Genomic DNA, 16777 nt, shown 5'->3' with positions numbered 1-16777 from the left:
AAATGGCTACAAAATATTATTGATGGACACCAAACATTTAATCCTCACTGAAATCTAGTCTTAGAAATTAGTCTACAGATTGTATATACATTTCACACAGAAATTCCATTAAATCTCTCTGAGGAGCTAACCCACGGGACCAGCAAAAAATGGTTCTGTGGTAAGAAATTACTTTTAACTAAAGGTTAAATAAAATTGTACCAGTGTTATTTTAAACTGATTGCTCAAGACAGTGATTCCTGTTTAATGGCCCTTAGTTCAATTTGCTGTCTGCTTTTTTCTGCTTTAAAAAAAAAAAAAAACCTTCAGTACCCCTTTATTTCTTGATGGGCATATATTCGTTTCTATTCACTTCTGCTTCTCCCACTCTCTCCATAGTCATATCCCCTTTGTCCAGTATCTATCAGTGGTTGTCTTAGCCTTCAGAGATCTGTGTGTATGGGAAACCACCTTATTCTTTCATCCCTCCCTCCTGTGATTATCTTTTATCTCATCACCATTCATTATGAGCAGCGAATACAGATTTGGTTTGATGTTTCATTCATGGATCTTAGCTTTGTAGACTAAAATTGTAAATGGTAAATGACAAAAGTGTAATGATAATTTAAATTACTCAAGACTAAAATTTCCTGAAGGTAATTATTATTTCTATTACTGATCTATCTGTCCAAAATATCTTACAAATTATACATATCATTCATTATAGAGGGTCTACATCTTCTATCTTGAAGAGAAATAGTTCTGTCTCAAAACAGTATAAAAAGTGGTGCATAAATACAACTATTTAAACATTTTCTATCCAATCTATCTGTGCAAATATCTAGTTTAAATTAAGCATGCACCTAATAATGCCTTTTCATTAGAGTTGTAATTAAAACACACTTTGAAATTTCAGCCGGGAATATATTGATAATCAACTTTTCTCTCTACTAGTATTAATAATAACAGCTCTCACATATTTTTCTCTTCTGTTCCTAAAACCAAACTTGCTTCCCAGTTTGCCATTTAGTGTATTTTGGAAAATCATTTCAATAGTTAAGTATTTTAGGTAAAAATGAGTATCTCTAACATACATGCAAATATGTTTACCCAGAGAGGTTTAAAATTCAACAATAGGTAAATTTAAACAAGGCTAGGCAAAATAGATTGAAAAGGAAGGTTTTAGTTTTCAATCATTCTGAAGATTTTTCAAATGGAATTTAATTCAAGAACTAAGGGCACATTTTACTTTTAAAAAACCTAGCTCTACCTCAAACATTTTCATGAGAAGTTGGCTATTAATACTGACTGGATTTCTCTATACAATAATTTGGTCTCAGAGAGTTCACACAACCTGACAATTTAGGATACCTAAAAATCAGAAATATTAAATATTACTCAAAGCTATCAGATGACTGAAAAATAGAAATTTTAATTAATATTAAAATAAGCAGTTCATCAGGACTACACACTTTAAGAGTTTTGGGAGTCATGATCACAAGTCCAACAGTCAATATCTGTATATTTCTCGTAAGTAAAGCATTATATAGAGTTCTAGAGAAAGATACAGAGAAGCCAGGAATAATTCTTCATTTGAAGAGATTAGCACTTAAAATGAAAGATAGAATTCCATAATATTGTTAATCACAGAAAGAGCAGAGGTAAATTCCATGGTGTTAAGAATTTTTCAGGTATTACAAGTTTGCTTTAAACTTCTGTACAAGAGAGCGTCTATTTCTTAAACCTTTATAACTACACAATGAAGGTATAAGTTGTTTTCAAATTTCATATATAACCTAAATAAAACTGAACTTATGCTTCCCACTTTAAGGTCAATCTCAATATAGAATCACACCAAAAAGAACACAAATCAGAGGAAAATAGTTTAGAAATAAATTGATTTCCATCATCTCTTAAGAAGGCAATGAAGGCACAGCACATTGCATAATGTAAAACTTCATTAGACCACTCTTCACCTAGCGTGTTCCTCAGAGTCTCACACATCAAACAACTGTTAGTAATATTTTTCTTTTCAAAAAATGCCAGGTGCTTTTTAAATTTTTTAAACTTTTAAATGATTTTAGATTTTAGAAATATTGCAAAGGTAATATAGAGAGTTCCCTATGCTCCTCATGCAATTTTCCTTAATGTTCACATCTTACACTGCCATGTGGTACATCTGTGAAAACTAAGAAGTCAACACTGATACATTACTATTAACTAAACTCAAGACTTCATTTGAATTTCACCAGTTTTTATGCTAATCTTCTTTTTCTCTCCCATGATTGATTCCAGGATACTACCTTGTATTTGGTCATTGTGTCTCCTTCCTTAGTTTTTTCTGAAGATCTGTGGCATTTTTTTCCATCTTTTTAATGTTACTGAGGAGTACTGGTCAGGTATTTTGTAGAATATCCCTCCACATGGGCTTGTCTGATCTTTTTCTCATGTTTAGTCTGGGATTATGGTTTTAGAGAAGAATAACACATAGATGAATTTCCTTCCTCATCACAAAATGTCAGGGTGTTCTTGTCACCATGTGATATGTCTTGGTGGTGTTAACATTGACCATTTGGTTGAGGCAATATTTGCTTGGTTTCTCCACTGTAAAGTTATTAGGTTTTCCATTTCCATACTCCGTTGTTCTTTGGATATGAGTCACTGAAGGTGCATGTGTCGTGATAGAGGAGGAGGTTGGAGAAATAAGTTCCACCTCCTGGTGGGGGGGGATCTACATTTGTATTTGGAATTTTTTTTGTGAGTAACATTTGTTTCTTCTCCCCCATATATTTATCTATTTTATTACTTGTTTATATCAGTATGTATTCATATACATGTTTTATACTTTGGATTATAATGTAATATAATTGTACTGAGTTGAATAGAGCTCCCAGAGATTCGTGTCCACTTGATTCTGTGAATGTGACTTTAATTGGAAATAGGGTCTTTGCCGATGTAATCAGGCAAAAATGAGGTCTTGCTGGATTAAGATAGATCCTAAATCCAATGTCACTGATCTCCTTACAAGAAGAGGGAAACTTAGAAACAGAGATTAGCATGCTCACAGGCGTGAACACCTTGACAGAGGCAGAGATTAGACTGATGTGTCTTAAAAGTAGAAATGCCAAGGATGGCTGACAACCACCAGAATCTAGGAAATGGCCAAGGAAGCACCCTCCCCCAGAGCCTTCAGAGAGAGCGTGGCTTTGTGAACACCTTTATTTCCAATGATTTCTGGACTTCTGAACTGGTAGAGAATAAATTTCTGTTGTTTTAAGCCACCCAGTTAGTGGTAATTTGTTATGGCAGCCCTAGGAAGCCAGTGCAACCATGCTATTTATTTTGTTGTTCAACTTGCTCCAGGTTTGGTCATTGGGAGATCTTTCAGGTTGGCTCTTGTATTCCTTTGACATGCTCCATCACCTCCTGGATAAATAGTCACTTTTCTTTTCTCTCTTTTACTAAGCTTCTCCAACTTCATCACCCCTTGTGTGTGTGTGTGTATATACACACACACAAAAACACACACACACACGTATATTTCTTTCCTCCAAGTATTGCCTTCTTTTATTTTTAGGTGCTAAAGACTGAACTTTCCTCCTGATCTCTCTCTTGTCCTCTCTACCTTTCACCCAGGGACGTCTTAATTGACCAAACAAGTAAACATACCACTTAGAAGGGAATGTGAGGGGCCAGTATATAGACACACTATATAAGTAGTGTGTCTTTCACTGTCTTTTCTTCCATATTTGACATGTAATCAATAGGTCCTCTATTTAACTCATTATCATTCTGATTACTAAATATTTAATTAATATTTACTGATAGCCTTCTCTTTCCAAAAACACTATAAATAAATGTTAACTAGTGTAAAATTTGAAGGTTAACAGATTTTGAAATTATTATATGTCCTGAAAGCAAACAACAAAAAACATGTAGCAAAATTACTATGGGACACACATAAAAATCAAAGAGAAATTAAGCAAAGTAAAATTTTCTCTTTCTACAGGACTAGTATTTCGACCAAGAATTCCAGTCAATGATTTATTATGGAATTTTATTAGCACAGTTATCTTGTAGCAAAACACATAGATGAAATATTTACTTCTTTTGTATTGCTATCCACTTAACAACACAATAGATAGATTTCATTCAGTCTGTAGAAAATTAGCAAATTAAGCACCAGGGGAATAATCCACAAACTAGATAATTTCATAAATTAACTAAAAATCCCTCCATCCTGAGATTCTTCTTGATAAATGGAAAAGTAAATAATTCTCCAAATTTCATCTTCCCAATACAGGAACTAAATATTATGATAGTTTTACTCATATTTCATAAGCATGTCATCACTGTTTTACGACACCTAAGAAGATCAGCATAGCAATGATAGGGACTAAAAAAGAGGTAAAAAACTAATAGGAACTAAATTGCAAATTAGAATAAAGGTTTAATTTTTCATGATTCAGTGCATACTCTTTATTCAGAAGTTATTCCTAATTTTTTTTTTTCTGTTTTGGGTTTTTTGCTCAAATGGGCTCACTTACAGAGCCTTATTCTAACCCACTCTGAGGCAGTATGTCTCATGCATAACTATACTATCAGAAACTCAGAGAGCGCTATTTCTCTTTAATTTCTTACATACGAATAGCTAAACTTGAAAGTGAAACTCACTTATTCAATAGATGCCCATAAAACTTTATTAAATTCTTCAGAATCTTTAGAGTTTCTTACAAGTCTAACTTGGTGATCCACCCTGATTCTCAAAGTAATGTACTTATTTTGAGACTTCGTATATGGTATAATATCATTGTCTCAAATCTGTGTTCATAATATTATTAATGATAAAGTAATATCTCTAAAGGATGTTTCCACTGCATAAAAATGTACAAAGTCTGACATTCATTTAACATGGAAACACAGGGAATTTTCCTAAAATATTATATGAGTCCAATATGTTGGTTGTGTGTGTTATGGTCACCCAGTGTACCCACTGCTAACCTTGCATACAGAGAAAAAAGGATGACAAATTGTATTTGAAGACACTTTAGTATCAAAAAATGAAGAAACATGTACCAGAGAAGTTGCCAGAATGCAGTACAAGAAAATGCCTTATATGTGGTATATAAATGTCTAAAAAGTTTAGGTTGTGCTCCAGTAACCTGAGTAAAGATATGTACAAAAATAATTATAAAAAATAACTACATATTACTTCAAAGTTGTGATTCATTCTCTTATAGCTGATGACCTGGTGTCATGTATAACCTTAACCCTTAAGATACCAGATATTCACATTACCCCAAGACAAGGCTGAGCATACTATCTTCCTAAAATGATGAATTCCAAATGAGGAGTAGGGAAGAATCATAAAGTATAGCGTATTTGAGGTCTGTGGTATATTTTGTTATCGCTCCCCATTATCCAGTCTCTTCTCTCTTAGGAGTATGTATCACCCCCACCCTTACCATGCCTTGCTTTAGGTAGTACTATCCTAGCCCTTGTCAGTCTTAGCCATGTGACTTGGCTTTGGCCAGTGGATGTGACTTATACCCTCTGGGAGGAAGCTTTAACTGTGCTTCATGGTGTGGTTGGGCTTCTTGCTTCTGTCTTCTGCTAAAAGAATGGCATATCCCAGATAGTGGCTGCTCCTTCAGCCTGGATGCTAGAATGAAAAGACATGTGGAGAAAGCAGAGCTAACTTGCAAACCCGAAAGCAAGAAATTAAAGTTTTAATTTCTGTTGTAAGTTACTAAGATTACGGAATTGCTTGTTAAAGCAGTACATGTTGACTAATACAAATGCAAGAGGTAATTCTATACTCACTGTTGATCTTTTAATCATCCAGGCCCCTCCATCAACTTACCGTCCCTCTCAGTAAATATAAATTAATGAACATAGTTGCTTGCAGGCTTAATATGGTAATACCTTCTGATCTGCACCCACGGATTTATCTTTTAGACTCCTTTGCCCTTGGTTATGGTGGCTATTGAGCCATTTAAGACTTTACACTGTCATTGGATAGTCCTCCCTCACATGTGGGGCTTTTATGCTGAACTGCTTGGTTTTGGACTTTCTATTTGAATCTGCCTTTATTTATAGACTATTCTGGAGGAGTAATACCACAACTGACATTTAAGTGTGTTAAACCTCTGCTCCTGCCAGGCATAAAACCAGAATTCTACCCGGACTGGTGCTTTTCTCTTATTAAAAGTACCGGAGGGTCACTCAACAGTAGAAAAGACGATCTACCTCATCAAAGTTTGAGGCAGATTCCAAAGGCAGTGTGCATCAAACGGAGGAGCTCAGTGTGCAAAAGGCAGTTAGTAGAGGTTTCTAAGTCATGGAATGATATAATCACACTTGTTTTTTAAATGGATAACTCTAGAAGCAAAATGGTGCAAAACAGTGGTGTAGAAAAAAAAAAAATAGTGGCAGGAAAATAGGTAGTTGTTGCAAGCTGTGGAGTTCAGGCAAAGCAGGAGGTCCTGAAGAATGGTGTAAGACCGTAGTAGTGAAGGCAGAAAGGCAAACACAGATTTGGAAAATTTGCAATGTAATCTCCACAAATGAAATAAATTCAACATGGCAGGGTAACATTTTTGCTTTAATTAAATATATTGCACATTTGACAATATAACAAATGGCAAAGTGATTTGATTCAAGAGATACTATGTAGATGACGTGGTATTATTAATCAACCATTTGGTAGAGCGTGTGAAGCAAACACCGTGAGAAAAGAAAGAGAAAATAACTCCAATCATTTAGAAAGAGAAAATACAGAAAGGAGAGAAAAGGTGGCTGAAAAGTGACTAAGACTGCTGAACCACACACCTGATGTGATGGAGGCAGTCCTCAATGAGATACTCTTGTTTTTAAAAAATGGAAATGACATGTTTCCTTTGCTCATAAAGGAATTCACCTAATTTGACTTCATTATCGGCACTGTGAAAAATAAGTTCATCCCATAAATTTCAATGTGGGACTTTGATTAAATAAAATTATTATTACCTACATTTGATGACTGAGTTGTTAAACATTAATAAGTCAGTCCAGTAACTCAGCCAGCAGAGGTTAGTAGCATTTGGAAAAGAATGTTCTTATTTCTCTTTAGAGGCCCACAGGTCTGAAAAAAAGACTGGTGTTAAAGTCTTTTAGGTTAGAGTCAGATCGTTTTGGGTTCAAACATTTGTGACATGAACACCAGTGAAGATCAAGATCTTAAGGATGAGAAAATAGTGAGTCAAAATGTAGAGGTTTTTAGACTAATAATCACAGTCAGCAAAGTTTAACATTCTGATTCTCTGATTAAGGGAGATACTGACTCATTAATTATACAGAGCAACTCTGAATACAGTTTTCACATTTCTTTATTCTAACCCATTTCTCCTCCCTAAGTGAGGAATGAGCACAAAATGTGGAGTTAAAACTCCTTCCTCACAAAAAGAAGGGAAGGAAGGAGGAAAGGAAAGGAAAGGGAAAAGGGGAAAGGGAAAAGAGAAAGAAAATTTCTACTTATACAATTACACTGTAAATATACTAGTTCCAGTGTTAAATATTCTTGTTCTGAATGTGGCCTTTGATCACTTAATAGTTGAAATTTCCCTTCCTTTTTTTCAAAATCAAAATGAAAATCTCAAGTTTAACTTGGTAGGAAATAAGAGAACTATATTTTACACAAAATAAGGATGATATTCAGAATTGTAATCTAGACACTGTTTCCAGTTAGCTCTTTGTTGATAATTCTGATGATGCCCTGAAGGAAGGAGGTAAAATTCACCACAGAAAGAACCTCCTTGACTGTAGGAAACCCCTGCCGTCCTTGGGGCTTCTCACAGCAGCTCCCTGGCTTGGTGCAGGACAAAGTCATTTTCTGGTATGATTGTCTAGAAAGAGTCACTTTTACCAAACTAGGGTGGGAATTACAGAAAGTAATGTTGCACTACTTAGATATCGCATTCTTAAAGGTAAAATAATTATAACAAATGTGTATTAAGAAATGAATAGATTTTTATAGATAAAGAAAATGGTCTTCATAGAAGATACAAATATAACCAAATCTCCCCTTTTTTTATTTCTCTCTAATATGTCCATAAAATTTTCCTAAAGAGAAAAACAGTTCCCAACTATTGTCTAAAAGGATGGCAGAGAAAAATCAAATTCCCAAGTGTTGGGAGAATTTCTGTATTCTCTCACCTAATGGGTTAGGACCCAGGAATGGTGTTTTCGGTCAGTCAGATCCATAGGCAGCCTTTCTGGAGAGGCATGCTGCCAGAAGTTAGGGTGTGCAAACAAGGGAGAATGAACTGCAACTACTGCAGCTCTTGGATTCAAAAAATGGCTCAGTAGGACCAATCCACTGTGTCCAGCGTCAGAAATATAACATTGAGGATGGCCTCATCATCCCAGCTCCTGATATGGTCAATAATGTCATGGCTGGAAGATGGAAAGAAGAGATGCAAAAATTGGCCTGGGTGCTAAGAGGGTAGATCTCATATTAAGTGTTCTTAACACAAAAATAGAACAAAACAAAACACATTGACACAAGGGAACTTTTGGAGACGATGGATTTATTACCTTGATTGTGGTGATAGTATCATGGGTGTGTGCATATGTCCAAACTCACCAAATTGTATATATAAATATGTGCAGTTTTTGTATATCAATTATACCACCATAAAGCTAAAAAATGGCTTTAACCCAGTTCTGTGGGTATAAGAAAGAGAGCAGGAGTGCAATGCTCATCTCCAGTTGACACACTCCTTGTTTGCAAATACAGAAGCTGTACTCTGCTACTAAGTAGAGTCACCATTTACTGTGTAGGGTACGGGAAGAGGAATGAAAATGTCTCTCCGTGATAGTGTGCTCCCCACTCCCAAATCCGTATGATACATCATGCTGATAATTCTGCTATGGATATAAAACCCACACATAAGAACAAAAGTTTCAGAATGAAAGAAACAAAATATAATCTTTCCTTTGTCCCCACACTAAGCCCTTCCTTGAGTACATAACTGTATATTGGCATTTTTCTTCTAGCAATGGCATCAGCAGGACTTACGCCATTGCCAAACAGAGCCATAAGCTGAGCACTGGCCACAGTACCACAAATCTGCCTACACTTACACTTGGTCTCTAAGAATTAGCCAGATGATCACTAGGAAAGATGAGGAACAATAATAATAACTTAATAAATTTTTAAAGAACCGAGTAAAACGAAAAAGGTGAGGGAAAAAAAAATATCTGTGCCATCCCTGATATAGAACACCAACACAAAAGTAGATTCTGAAAACAGCTGCTATTTTTTTGCAAAGAAAAGAAGAAAGCAGAGTAGCTGGGAAACAGAAACTGAACTGATTAAACCGTGTTAAAGAACAACTTGTCATCATTGAAAATAATTAAGTAGTGAAAATTAATGGTTTAGACAATCAGTTAATAAAATAGGAAACAGAATTGAGAAACACATGAAATGTGGAGATTATTAATTTCATGAGATAAAAAAGAGATAAAATGACAGAAATGGTAGACAATGAAAGATTATCACCATTTTAAAAACGTCTAATGAAATTATATCTGGGCAATGATAGACAACACAATTAACATCGCAAATTGAGATACCCAGAAATTGTATATCTCATGAAGGAAGTATACAACACCAGCTAGGGAGAATTCTTGCTAAAAACTCAAACTAAAATGTGATTGAGCCTTATGATCTAATTTCCAATATGCAGGGTTCAAAGGAACTTATAAAGATGCAGTAAGAAAAATCTAATCATGGGGAATTCTACAAAAGAAGTAGTCCAGTATTTTCAACAAATAAACTGGGGAGAAAAAGAAAAGTTGAGAGTAGATTAGAAAAGACTTGAGAGACATAACAACCAAATCTAAATCTAAATTGGATCTAAAGTTGGTATAAAGTCAATGTTAGAACATATGAAAGGTTAGCCTCAGAATGCTTAAAGCAAAACTGTAATACATAAATGTCATGCAAAACTAAACTGTCATTCACGTATTGGCTGGAGTGAAGGGATAGGGGATTAGGGAGGAGGGGAAGCTTTTTTCTCTTCTGTCGGTCTGAATTCTATTTGCTTAACACTACTGGCCTATTTCCATTTCCCAGATCACACAAAATTAAGTCACTGAGGCAGAGGTTTAATTCAGGCAGGGGGAGGGTTAATGAAGGTGAGCTGGATGTCTTTACGGCAACGAGTATAAGAACAATATCACTGCTTTTAAATTGACAAACAAATGAGTTTCGTGGACTAGTGAGATAATAATTTAAATTGTGAGTTCCATCCTTGGACAGACAGTGCCAGATCAGCTAACTCAAATGAGAATTCAGATACTCTGAATATACCATGCTGAAAAAAAAGAACTTTGTAAAAGACCTCACAGTGGGGATGTCACCAAGTCAAATTTATAAATACATAGAAGAATCAAATGATGGCTCAAATGGAACTCTTTGAGAGACGGGAAATTATGCATAGGTGGATTATAGGCCCTGCCATGTGCTAAATGTGTATGCCAAGATGAACCTTTTGTTGGGAGAGTCCTCCCAAGTGAGTTTCTTTATTTAATATCTTTGAAGTTTAGCTCATAAGGGCAATGTAATTTAACTCATGATCTTCTTGTTCCAGAAGTGCTGGGTGGATGAGTATGCCGAATTCTAAGGTTTAGCATTAGGAAGCAGACTAGAATACAGATATAATCTGATTCTTCTGTGAAGACCTTCTGTCAGGATGATATTTTGGTTGCTATCTCTATCTTTCTCCTTGTATGATTTCTCAGTTGGTTTAAAAACATGGCAGGAAATGTGCAGCTATCTCCTCAAATACTAACCTATGTGAAGACAAAAGAAAAATTTCCTCATTTAATTATACTTTCAGATAATTGACTACACCAAAATACACCGTTCCTAACAGGACCATTAAGAGCCTTGTCCAGAAATCATTCACCAAAGTACTCTTCAAAGGGAATGCTGTGCTAGAAAATAACTAGTAAAACCAATAAAAGAAATTAAAGATAAGAAATAAAGAGAATTAGGGGATGCTCAGTTTATAATAAAGCCTCATTCATTAAACAAATATTTATTGATAACATGCCATGCTAGGCAAACAAAATTCAGTGTTGAACAGACGTATGGGTATTTGCTCCTGTAGAGTTAAAATTCTAACTAAACAGAAGTACTAAAACAAAACAAAAATAAAACAGAAACACCAAGAGAGGAGGATGCTATATTCCTCTATGTATCTGAATTGAGAAACAGAAACAATATCAAACTAGCTGGAACAAAAACAGTAATGTGTTGAAGGAACAGAGGGAGGAATTACTCTTTGTCTTACTGAGACTCCATGATATTTCAGTTCTGAAACTTTCTGCTGAGCAATTTCAGGTTTTGTTCCTATTTCCTTCCCCAGACTGTCCCTATTTCAGTATATGTATGGTAGACAAAGAGCATCCCAGCCCCGGTTCTTAGCACCAGCACCCAACAGAGATTAACTATTCTCTTTGAACCATGATTCCCAATTGACACCCATGAAAGTCTTGTTTGAACCAAAGTTAGGGGATCACCACACAACCAATCAGCAGTGGCAGCGGGTGGGTGGGGGGAGAGCAGAATCGTGATATTAACATGAGAGTTAGCTCACTTGGCAGACTTTGCTGCTTGCCTATGCGGTATCTTTTCTCTGCATCTTTATGATTTTTGTATAGGGAAACAATGATTTCGTATGGGGCAACAATGTTCCCAGATAAAATACAACATTCCTTAGCCTCTCTTATGAATAAAAATGCCATTTGACAAAGTTCTGGCACAATGAAATATAAGTAGAATTTTCCAGTGAAGCTTTTAAAGGGAAAGACTTAAAAGGCCTTTTAATATTCATTTTCCTCAGGATTCAGATACAATGCTGGCAGTGTCTAGCCATCTTACAAGCAGAGGGACTGACAAGGCCAATGGCAAAAGATTATGCTAAACTCAGCTGAGTGAAAAACTTGAAGGAGACCAAGTCCTTCAGGTCCTGGAAAAGCTACCATAAGAGTCCTGGAGTTCTCATCTCCAGAATATGGTGATATGGCAAAAATAAACATTTTGTTTACTTATGCCACTGTGAACGGAGTTTTCAGCTACATGCAGCCAAATGACTTAAATAGTGCCCCTTTGTGATCAGTTTGTGATGCCTAGCTATATCAGAGAAGTGGATTTTCACGGGTTAAAAAATCCAAGAAAACTTACTTTTAACAACTAGTGGGACAAGCAACGGTAATCAAAATACAAAAAGAAAAACAGGGAGTTCCCTGGTGGTGCAGTGGTTGAGAGTCTGCCTGCCGATGCAGGGGACACGGGTTCGTGCCCCGGGCTGGGAAGATCCCACATGGCGCGGAGCGGCTGGGCCCGTGAGCCATGGCCGCTGAGCCTGCGCGTCCAGAGCCTGTGCTCCGCAACGGGAGAGGCCACAACAGTGAGAGGCCCGCGTACCGCAAAAAAAAAGACAAAAAAAAACGAGAAACAGGGCTGTCAAATATATAGATAAAATCAGTGAAAAATTAAAAAAGCAGGGAGAGGCATTGTGCAAAAGCACAGTATTTTTTTAAAATTGAAGTAGAGTTGATTTACAATATTGTGTTAGCTGCAAGTGCATGGCAAAGTGATTCAGTTATACATATGTTTTTCAGATTATTTTCCATTATAGGTTATTACAAGATATTTAATATAGTTCCCTGTGCTATACAGTAAATCTTTGTTGCTTATCTATTTTATAAGTAGTAGTTTGTATCTGTTAATCCCATACTCCTAATTTATCCCTCTCCTCCTCCCTTTCCCCTTTGGGAACCATAAGTTTGTTTTCTATGTGTGTGAGTCTGTTTCTGTTTTGTATATAGATTCACTTGTATTATTTTTTAGATTGCACATATAATTAATATCATATAACATTTGTCATTCTCTGACTTGATGATAGCCATTCTGATCAGTGTGAGGTGATACCTCCTTGTGGTTTTGATTTGCATTCTCTAATAATTAGCAATGTGGAGGGAGCATCTTTTCATCTGCCCCTTGGCCATCTGTATGTCTTCTTTGAAGAAATGTCTATTTACGTCTTTTGCCCGTTTTTTGATTGGGTTGTTTGTTTTTTTGATATTGAGTTGTATGAGCTATTCGTATATTTTGGTTATTAAATTACCTTGTCGGGTGCATCTTTTGCGAATATTTTCGCCCATTCCATAGGTTGTCTGTTCATTTTGTTGATGGTTTCCTTTGCTGTGTGAAAGCTTTTAAGTTTGATTAGGTCCCATTTTTTTATATTTGCTTTCATTTCCTTTGCCTTCAGAGAAAGATCTAAGAAAATATTCCTATGATTTATGTCCGAGAATGTTTTGACTATGTTCTCTCCTAGGAGTTTTATGGTGTTATGTCTTATATTTAGGTCTTTGAGTTTACTTTTTTATATGGTATGAGAGAGTGTTCTAATTTCATTGATTTACATATAGCTATCCAGCTAGCATAGTATTCTTTATATGCCATAAAAATTTAGACCAATATACATAATTGTGGAATAAGGATATTTGTGCAGTGCCTTAAATTAGTCAACATAATGTAAACATCAAAAGGAATTATAACTTAAGTCTAACTAGTAAAAATATGCAATAGGTGATGAAGAGCTGTACGTATATAAAGATGAATGGAAATAAAGTACAAATAATAAAAAATATCAGATTGAATTAGGGGGAAAACGCTAGCTACATTTAAGATATGGATTCAGGACAAAACGAATCCAGGAAGTTAAAAATAAAATAATGACAAATATTTATTAATAAACTTTGTAGAAAGCCATGATATGATATTTGTTTAATTATTATTAAACAAATTAGATATTGTTTAATTATTTGTTTAATAATTAAATATTTGTTTAATTATTATTAAACAAATTAGAAGTTAATGCAAAAAACACTATATCAACTAAAAAGGTCTATTATTTATTATTTAGGTTTGAAAAATTACAAAGGCCAAACGTTAACAAACACCCATGCACCAAACAATATAATACCCAAAAGTATGAGGCAAACATTTTCAGAAATATAGTATTTGTCAAAAACAACAGAAAGTTTTATTGTTCTTATAATCAGTCTGTAACAAATTCACTATGTAAAAATCAATAGAAGCTCTAGAGGAAATTAATTGTTAGGGAGAAGAATGGCTTTGGTGTGATATAGGTCTCAGTTTGAATCCTGGATCCAAGTCAAATGCTATACATTTCTGAAGCCTCCAAAATTTCTATTTTTGAAATTAAAGAATAAGGAATAGGAGAAAAGGAAATGAGAGGAAGAGGAGTAGAAGGAGGAGGAGGGGAAGAGGAGTTGCAGAGGAGGAGAAGGAGGAAAAATAAGAGAAGGAAGACTTTAATCCGGGTCCTGTGTTATGGCCATTATATGCCTTATTTTATTATATCTTCATATTTGCCTATCCCCATTTAACAGAAGAATGAGCACACTCTCAGAGGTAAATAATTTTCCCAAGATCATAAAAAGGATTTTTGTTTGTTTGCCTTGTATTTAATGTTATCATATTTTCTCTTTCTGATATTTGAAATTTACTTTTTAGGACTACTCTACTTGTTTAAAAAAATCAATAGAATTGATTTTATACTTTTGGGAAAACAAGAGTTTTAGGTGTGAGTGTGATAAGCTTCATGATTAATGAGTCAAAGTGGTATATTTTCATTTGTTTAAAACTAGATTGATATTAACAATCAGTATGCATTTTTAATAGTCATACACTTGAATCTGAATATTTTGAGAGAAACTATTTCTATAGTTATTTGCTTTTGTTTTCCAACTTCAGAAGCATGAAATACAGAGAGGGAAATAGCTTGAAATAAATAAAAAGTAGTTCAGGTTACACACAAATTGTATGATTCAGGCTAAAATATATTTGAGATAGGAATCTTTTCACTTTCACAAAAGTAAGCATAAGCATTTGAAATCTTTTAAAGCATTATTCTCTTCAAACATTTTGAAACAAAAAAATTTGCCTTTTGATAGGAACTATGTGTTTCATTATAAAGATGGAACATAGTGTTCTGGCTTACATATTCTCTGCAGAAGGAGGTCCTTTTTTGTACTGAATTTTTAGCATATAGTAAAGATCCAGATTGTAAAAAATTAATTTCAGGCATGACAGACTGGGAGTATATATTGAACAGATCTGGGAACAGAAATGATGCAAATGCTTTTCTTCCAGCTTCTGAAAATTATGTAATGGACCAGAATTTCAGGATAGACTTCTGTTTGAGTGAAACATGGACTCTTAATCAAAGGAGGGTACCAAAAATGACTTTTGGAAAGCAAAAGTATAAGGCAGTTTCCCACAAATGGTAGTTCCATTGACATTGATTCTGGAGGTATCATTACAGCTAAGCACCAGGATACTCACATATATTTTAATTATTAGTGAGAGTAATAGAACTATGCTAGAAAACATTTCTCCTGAATGAGCAACAGTAGTAAAGGAAATTGACTCATGAAAGGAAGAAGACCAGTGATGCATTAAGAGCTAGAAATAAAAATCAATGGAATTGTTTTAACTCTTCACTATGTTGCTATAACGTTTTAAAGTATTACACACTTTGTTGGTTCACAATGATGTTAACATTTACATGCCTATACATTGATTCATGTATTATTTATTGTTTATACCTCAAAAAAATACGAATACTGATAAATAGGCTGATAAAAAACACTCGAAAGATGTGTGCCTTCCTATCATTAAACCATTTAAAATATGACAGCTGCATAGAGTACAATAGAATAGTGCTAGGTGCTTGTTAGTATGAAATTTTTACCATAATGTTTTTTGATAAATGACATAAATATACTCAGAAAAACTAATAAAAGACTAGGAATTTGAATACATAAAGAAATGAATTTACTTATATCTGTATACATATAACTAGAATTAGGAGGATAAAACATAAAAGAGCAGATAGATGGGCTTTTAGAAAGGTTCTGTTAAACCAATCAGCTTACAAGTTGCCTACAAATTCAATTCAATTCAGTTCAATGCAACTAGACAAATGTTTATCAAGAACGTAGTACAGGGACTTCCCTGGTGGTGCAGTGGTTAAGAATCCGCCTGCCAATGCAGGGGACCCAGGTTTGATCCCTGGTCTGGGAAGATCCCACATGCCATGGAACAACAAGCCCATGCGCCACAACTACTGAAGCCCACACGCCCTAGAGCTCACGTGTCGCAACTACCGAAGTCCGCGCACTCTAGGGCCCACGTGCCCCAACTACTGAGCCCATGTGCTGCAACTACTGGAGCCTGTGGGCCTAGAGCCTGTGCTCCACAACAAAGGAAGCCACCGCAGTGAGAAGCCCGCGCACTACAATGAAGAGTAGCCCCCGCTCTCCGCAACTAGAGAAAGCCTGTGCGCAGCAACAGAGGCCCAACACAGCCCAAAATAAATCAATCAATAAATAATAGATTTAAAAGTAAATTTTAAAAAAAGGGCATGGTACGTGCTAGATTTTCCCTCCAACAATTTCTAGGAAGGGAAGAAATACTTCATCCCCCACACATACAAACACAAAAAGTCGTGACAAAGTCACATTATTCCAAAAGAACAAACAAAATGCTGTGGTAATTTATGGGGATCTAAAAGGTCTGAAGTGTCAGGAAGACCTTGTGGCAGGGCTGGCATTTGAGATTGTACTGTTAAAAAGGGTAAGAATTCAACAAGGAGAGTTACGGGGTGGGGTGGGCATAATTTAAGGATGAAAGCCAGTATAAGTCTACTCTTGT

Source organism: Grampus griseus (genome assembly GCF_964374135.1).
Source record: "Grampus griseus genome assembly, chromosome: 3".
In the NCBI taxonomy this organism is placed as follows: domain Eukaryota; kingdom Metazoa; phylum Chordata; class Mammalia; order Artiodactyla; family Delphinidae; genus Grampus; species Grampus griseus.
Note: the sequence above shows the minus strand (reverse complement) of the source record.